At 44.9% G+C, this 6,493-nt stretch overlaps 1 protein-coding gene across 2 annotated transcripts in view; it reads left to right on the top strand.

Moving 5' to 3' along the window:
- Positions 1 to 2,378: 2,378 nt before the first annotated feature.
- ITGB1 (integrin subunit beta 1) overlaps positions 2,379 to 6,493 on the top strand; it is a 52,544-nt gene continuing 48,429 nt past the window's right edge. For both annotated transcript variants that reach the window (XM_072651942.1, XM_072651941.1), the window contains exon 1: positions 2,379 to 2,586. The gene's annotated coding sequence lies outside the window, so the exon portion shown is untranslated. The remainder of the gene's footprint in view (positions 2,587 to 6,493) is intronic.

Genomic DNA, 6,493 nt, shown 5'->3' with positions numbered 1-6,493 from the left:
CAACTTTCTGGTACATTATTCATTCTTACCATGTTCTTCTCCATATCTGGTCTGTACATTTCTCAGTTTCCCTTCTCAGAATCGGTCTTCTTTCCTCCACAGCTCAGCTAAGGCGCCACCTCCCCCTTCATTATTGATTGTCTGATTGCCTTAGGTTGTTACAGTTTTCCTCCATGGTTTTCTTTGTCCTAGACTATTTATGTACATGTTGTATCTCCACAGCAGTCCCTTTAAGCCAAGGACTTTCACATATTTGTCTTTTGGTCCTCGACGTTATACATAGTAGGCACTAAAAATGGTTACTTGAATCAAAAGTACGTAAGTAGTTGAAGGGGCACCATATTTAGTAACATGCTGTTAATAGATCAATTGTAACATCCAGTTGAACACAATATATATACATACATACATATATTACATATATGTATATATATATGTATAGCACTAGATAATTGTTTTGCCAACATTAAGTGATATTTTACTCAACTCTGAAAGATGAAAATCTTTTAGGTTCTGAAACGTCACCTGACATTCAAGAAACAGTTACAGAGAAATTTAAATCAAATTGTCAAATAGCAACAATAACTAACCTGAGGCTGAACATAAGTACATAGTTTCCAATTTTTAATTGAACACCAATTAAATCAAACACTGTAGTTGAATATCACATGTCAGCTGAGCAAGAATACAAGTTTGTTTTTTTAACACGCCAAGCTAAAAGGTTTAATTCCAGTTTGATAATTGAATAAACCATAAGGTTTTCCTCTGCTGTTACAGGTGTTGCTAATTTTGTGTAACGATACAATCCTCTTCAAATCCAAGGATCTATGTTCTCTGTGGCTTTACCAGTAGGACATATATTTTCAAATGCCATTTATTCTCTTCTAATAATAACTGACATTTATAAAGTTAAGGCTTGCAAACCACTTTGTAACACATTATCTCATTGTTCCTCAAGAGAAGTCTCTCCATTTTTATGGGGGAAAAAACTGCTGCTTGGAAAGATCAAATGAATTTGCACCATTGGTACTTATTAGACCTAAGGTTTTAACCTATATCTTTTCTAATGCCAGGTGTAGAGCTACATCCATTTTACCAATGCTAATTTCAAGTAGAAAAAGTAATTCTCACCTCATGAGGGCAAAGAAGTAGATTTCACTCTACCAGTGTTAAGTAAAATTTTCATCTTTTGATGCATCTAAGCAAATACAGCTATATTTCCTTATAGGTTTGGTTCAAACTGGGTTGCCAAGCGTATTCCTGCCCTCCTCTTTCCATCAGAAATAAGATCTTTAAGCTTCAAGTCTACAGTTCAGGATGCCCTTCGCCCAAAGCCACAACTTTCCAAACAGCCAAATTTTCAGTGCCACAAGATGGTATGGTGCCCAGGCAGTAGGCTTTGAGTAACTAACTGGGTTTCTGTATGACCTGGGTATTCAGTTTCGAGTCCTTTTATCTAAAAAGCACCCTGCCTATGCAAAAACTCTCACAATGAGTACTATTTCTTCTCCTTTTTTTTTTTTTTTTTTTAATAAACCTGTTTTAAAATATTTCTTCGACCTGGGAGGGGAAAATTGGACCGGAGTGACAGGGATCCAAACCTCCTCTTTCCGGGGGGCCAATCAATCAACAAGTATTTATTAGGGCTTCCGTGGCGCAAAGAAGGGAAGCAGTGGCTGCTCCCAGAAGTGTCCATTCCGACGGGAGGGCGGAGGGGCGATACGGCACGAAAGCAGCTCAGTCCAGGCTGGCCTGGGAGGGGGCTGGGGGCGGCGGCGGCCTCCGGCCTCAGTTTCCCCACTCTGGCTGCGGAGGGGCCCGGAGGGGTCTCGGTCTAGCCCAGACCACAGCCTTTATTTTCCTCTCCAGTCTTTAGCTCCAGACCCTCGGCCCGGCTATCTCCCAATCCAGACGGTGACCCGGAGGCGAGGGAGGCTCGGCCTGGGCCTGGGGCCCGCCTGGGCCGGAGGGGGCGCCGCCGGCCCGGGCTGGGAAGGGCGGGCGTTGGGCACCCGCCGGAGCCCCTCTCGCGACGGGAGCCTGGCCGACTTTGACAGACAGGGAAACTGAGGCTGGGGGCCCGAGGCCGCGGGCCGCTCCCCGCAGGCCCTCCCGCCACTTCCTCGGTCCGCCCTCCCCCGTCGACTCCTCCTCGTCCTCTCCCTCAGCCGCCGGCGGAGCGGCTGACGCGGCCCGGGAGGAATGCGTTTCCGGAGGGAATGCGGGGCTGGGTCCGCGTGGGGAGGGGGGAGCGGAGGAGGCAGCGACGGGAAAGGGGACAGGAGAGAGGCGGGAGGACAATGCGGATTGGCTAGCTGGAGAAGGAGGGCGGTGGCCGGGGGGCGGGGCCCCGCGCCACCTTCCTGAAGGGGAGGAGGCCGAGGGAGTGACTCGCCCCTCCTCCCACCCCGGAGGAGGAGCTGGAGCCGGAGCCCGAGCCGCTGCCACCGCCTGCCCGCCCTCCGGGAGAGCCGGGAAAGTATCTCGGAGCGGCCGCGGCAGCGACAGAGCCAGGCCGGGCCCAGAGCACGCGGCCCGCCGCCCGAGCGTGCGCGCCCCACAGAGCCCCGCGCGGACGGCGGCGAGGTGAGCGGAAGCCCGTGGCGGGGGGCGGCGGGGCTCGGGGCGCGCGTGGCGGCCCGCACCGGACCCAGGGAGAGGCAGCCCCGGCCCGGCCCCGCTCTTTGTGTCGGGAGGGAGCGGGCGTCCGCCGTGGGGGTGGGGCCGCCGGGCCGCCTCCGCTTAAGGCAAGGAATTCTTGCCTCGGGGCCGGGAGGAGAGCCGGGGGTACGCCGGGTCCGGCTCGTCCTGCCCTCGGCGCCTCCGACTCGGCCTCCGCCCGCGCTCCCCTCCCCCGCTCCGGCCGCGGCCCTCCCCCACTTTGCTGCCGGCCCTTCCTCCGCCTTCCATCCTTGCAACCTTTTCTCCTCGAGCCCTCCCTTGAGCTCCCTCTTTGCCTTCACTTCTCCCCCTCTTTATCCCTCTTTCCCTTCACTTCTCCCCCTCTTTATCCCTCTTTCCCTTCACTTCTCCCCCACTTTATCCCTCTTTCCCTCTCTCTTTCCCCTCTATCTCTCTTTCCCTCTGTTTCTCCCCCTTGCCCGTGTCTTTTCCCCTCTCCCACCCGCCCCTCTTTCTCCCCGAGCGCCCCATCACCTCCCTGCCCTTTCTTCTTCCTCTTCCTCCCCTTCTGCTCCCCTTGGACCAGAGCCCTCCTGGGGCTTGGAGCCGCTCTGCCAGTGGCCCCGAGTGGACGGACGCACGGACGGACTTGTGCCCAGCTGGCTCTCCAGGCCGGCCGGGGTTGGGTGGCATTGGGTGGCATTGCGGCCTGTCACTTCTGGAGATGTTCTGTGGTCACCCCTGGGACTTGGGGCCAGGCTTAGGAGAGGCCGGCGCCCCGTGGACTTTGTGCGCGCTGGGTATGGACGTGAACTTGACTTTGGAGTTGAAGTAGCCCTAGACCTTCTTTCTGTATTTTCCATTGTCTCTTACTTTTATGATTTAAAAAGTCCTTCAGCCTAGAAAATACCAGTGTTGAGGTGGCGTTGTATTCCCCCTTAAGATTCCCGGTGCTGTATTTTTAATTTTTTTTTTTTTTTTACCATGGCCCCTAAGTGTGTGTGGGCATGGATGTAATGGGTACGGGACGAAACCTGAAGCGTAAAAAGTTGGTAGGTAAGGAACATGAATATAACCGAGAACTTTGGATATTTTCCCCAAATTCCTTAGGTTTTTATGCGTAAGAACACAAACTTTGCTGAACTACAGACAGTGAATATTTAAATGCATACCTTTGTCCCAATAATAGATCGCTATACTCAGGGTTTTCACAGTGCTCAGTTTTGTTTTGGTTCTGGGCTGTAACTTCATCAGCGTGGGGACACCCTCTATTGAAGCAGATCAGCAGCTTCTCTGAACTTACCATCTGAAGTGTTCTGTGGGCCTGTTAAGTGGCCTGCCTGCAATTGCTGGGCTTGAACAGCAGGTCTTCCTGAGGACAAGGCTGGCCCAGCCCTAGGGCTATATGTTCTGTGTTGTTTGGGAGTAGGGAAACGTACCTCTGCTACAGACTGGTTGTGTTACTTGGGCCACAATTGCTTCATCTATAAAATTAAATTGGACTATCTGATCTCTAAAGTTCCTTTTAGCTTTATGGTATACTATGATCTTATTTGTATACAACTTTTATCTCATCCCCCCAGATAGATTATAAATTCATTAAAATTGGAAACTGCTTATTGTATTCTCAGTGTGTAGTCTATTCATTTATTGTCATTGTATCACACTCAGAATTGGACACTAAAAAGTCACAAAATTTGGCACCTTTTTTTTTGACTTCCTAATCATGCTTAGGAACTTTTAGTGTATCAGTTTCTTTTAATATTAAAGTAATTCTAGCATAAATAGTGAAGTTTTCCTGAGTAAAATGTAGATACTGTATAAAATGTAATGCTTCATTTTGCAAACTGATTTTTGAGTGGGAGGGAATTACTGGGATTGTTAGTGTCTTTTGTGTTCCAAGACAAAGTGATATATTTCTAAGGGATTTTCAGTGTGACCTGGTCTCTGCAATATTTAATTATATTCCACAGAAACAGGAAGTATTAACCCTGACACTTGTAGGCACTGGGAATGCTCAAGGCAGTCCTCAGCTTTAAGAAGTTTGTCATCTACTGGGAAATGAAGGGTAAAATGAGATAGGATGTGCACAAAATGTAAGAACACAAAACTGGAAGGTATCTTAAAGATCAGGCAATCCAGGCTTATTTTATAAAAGGAAGAAGTTGAGAGCCAGAGAAGTTAAATGAGTTGCCCAAAGTCACATAGCTAGTTTATGGAAGAGATAGGTCTCCTGGTTCCTAGCTCAGCTTCTTAAGTCTTCAAAATTTTGGCCACTTAAATAATTTTAAAAGAACACTTAAGTGTGTGTTTAAAGTGTCAAGTTGACAAGTATGATTGTTATAAAAACATTTTTTACTGTGCTCTTAGGACATTTTTTAGGATCCTAATTAAGCTGATTTTTGTAAGATTTAAACATATAGAAATGTTTGGTTCTGTTGGAAAGTAAAGTGGTAGATAGAAAAGCAAAAAATAATTTTAATTTCACTTAGAAATGTAGAATACATTTGTTTGACTTATAAAAAACAATCACCAGGCTTGTTTCTATAGAAATATTAGTACTTTACAAAGATGAAAACAAGAGTTGTTTTTTTTCAGAATAGACCCTTTGGATTTCCCTTGCCATATTTTCCCTTAAAAAGTTTAGTACATTAGAAATAACATGAGAATTAACAACTATGAATAATCATTTTAATAATCAGGTAGATTTCTTCATTCCCTTCCCTTATAGTTAATCTTGGTCCTTAAAAATTACCAATGCTGAATCAAAAAAGTAGTTCCATTTCTGTGTTCCTAGAATGGTAGATTATTTTACAGAGGCAACTGAATCTACTGCTCCATGTGCTAATTTAGTTATTTGCTCTATAGGGATTGGTCTGAAATAATGCACGTATTCTTAACAAGCCAAATAATGGAAATGATTGTATAGTTAAGTAACCTGAATATTTTAAAATTTGGATCTTGAAGTCAAAAGTTTTATATCCCAGCCTAATTCATTTGGTGTTCTTTCTTAACATCTGTTTGAAGTTACTTTTAACTAATTGTTATTTTGTAGAAAACTGGCAAGCTATCAGAATGAGAACTAATCGAATACTTGCATTGAAGGCAATATGTTCACATACATTTCAGCTCCAGTTTAATTTTGGGACAGTATCCCTTGTTAAAAATACAGTATTAAAGGGAAAAGTATTATATGCTGACAAAATTACTTTGTTTCTAAGAGCCATCCCCCAAATTCAGGAATGAGATGAATTTTTTAGCTTCCAAAAAATTAAAAACAAGCGGGGGGAGAAAAAAAAGACACCCTGGTTGCACAGAACAGTGGTCTTCCAAATCAAATTAAGACCCAAATTTAGTAGTTAGCCAAGGAATACGAAATGCTTTTTACACATACAAAGGAAATATATGGAAATTCTAAAAAAAGACAGAACTGAGTAGCTGAGGTACTTTTGGGGCCATCCACCAGGTGGGCTGCAGCCCTGATGGCTGTCAGCCCTTTTCCCTACTTTATCCTTTCCTTTCACTTTTCCTTTTTGTTAGTCAGGAAGTGGAGTCCAAGTTAGGGCAGTTAGGTTTATAATGCTTCAGGGTTTGTACTACTCTTCACACCGAGTGGCACTATCTAATGCTATAAAATTTTTCTTTTTCTTTCTTTTTTTTTTAAGAAAAGCGTAACTTAGAAACATTATTTTGAACATGTAGATATAAACAGGATATGAAATGTAACTCAGAATGAAACCTTAATATTCAAATTATTTACTTTTTGATTAGGAAAAATTGCTACAGATTTCAAGAAAATTATAATACCAATTTAATTCTCTGCCCATAAGTAATTTTCTTATCCTTGTTTTTATTTATATGATCATGTGTG

The sequence above is a fragment of the Notamacropus eugenii genome, chromosome 3, assembly GCF_028372415.1.
Source record: "Notamacropus eugenii isolate mMacEug1 chromosome 3, mMacEug1.pri_v2, whole genome shotgun sequence".
NCBI lineage: Eukaryota > Metazoa > Chordata > Mammalia > Diprotodontia > Macropodidae > Notamacropus > Notamacropus eugenii.
This window is presented reverse-complemented; position numbering and strand designations above follow the sequence as displayed.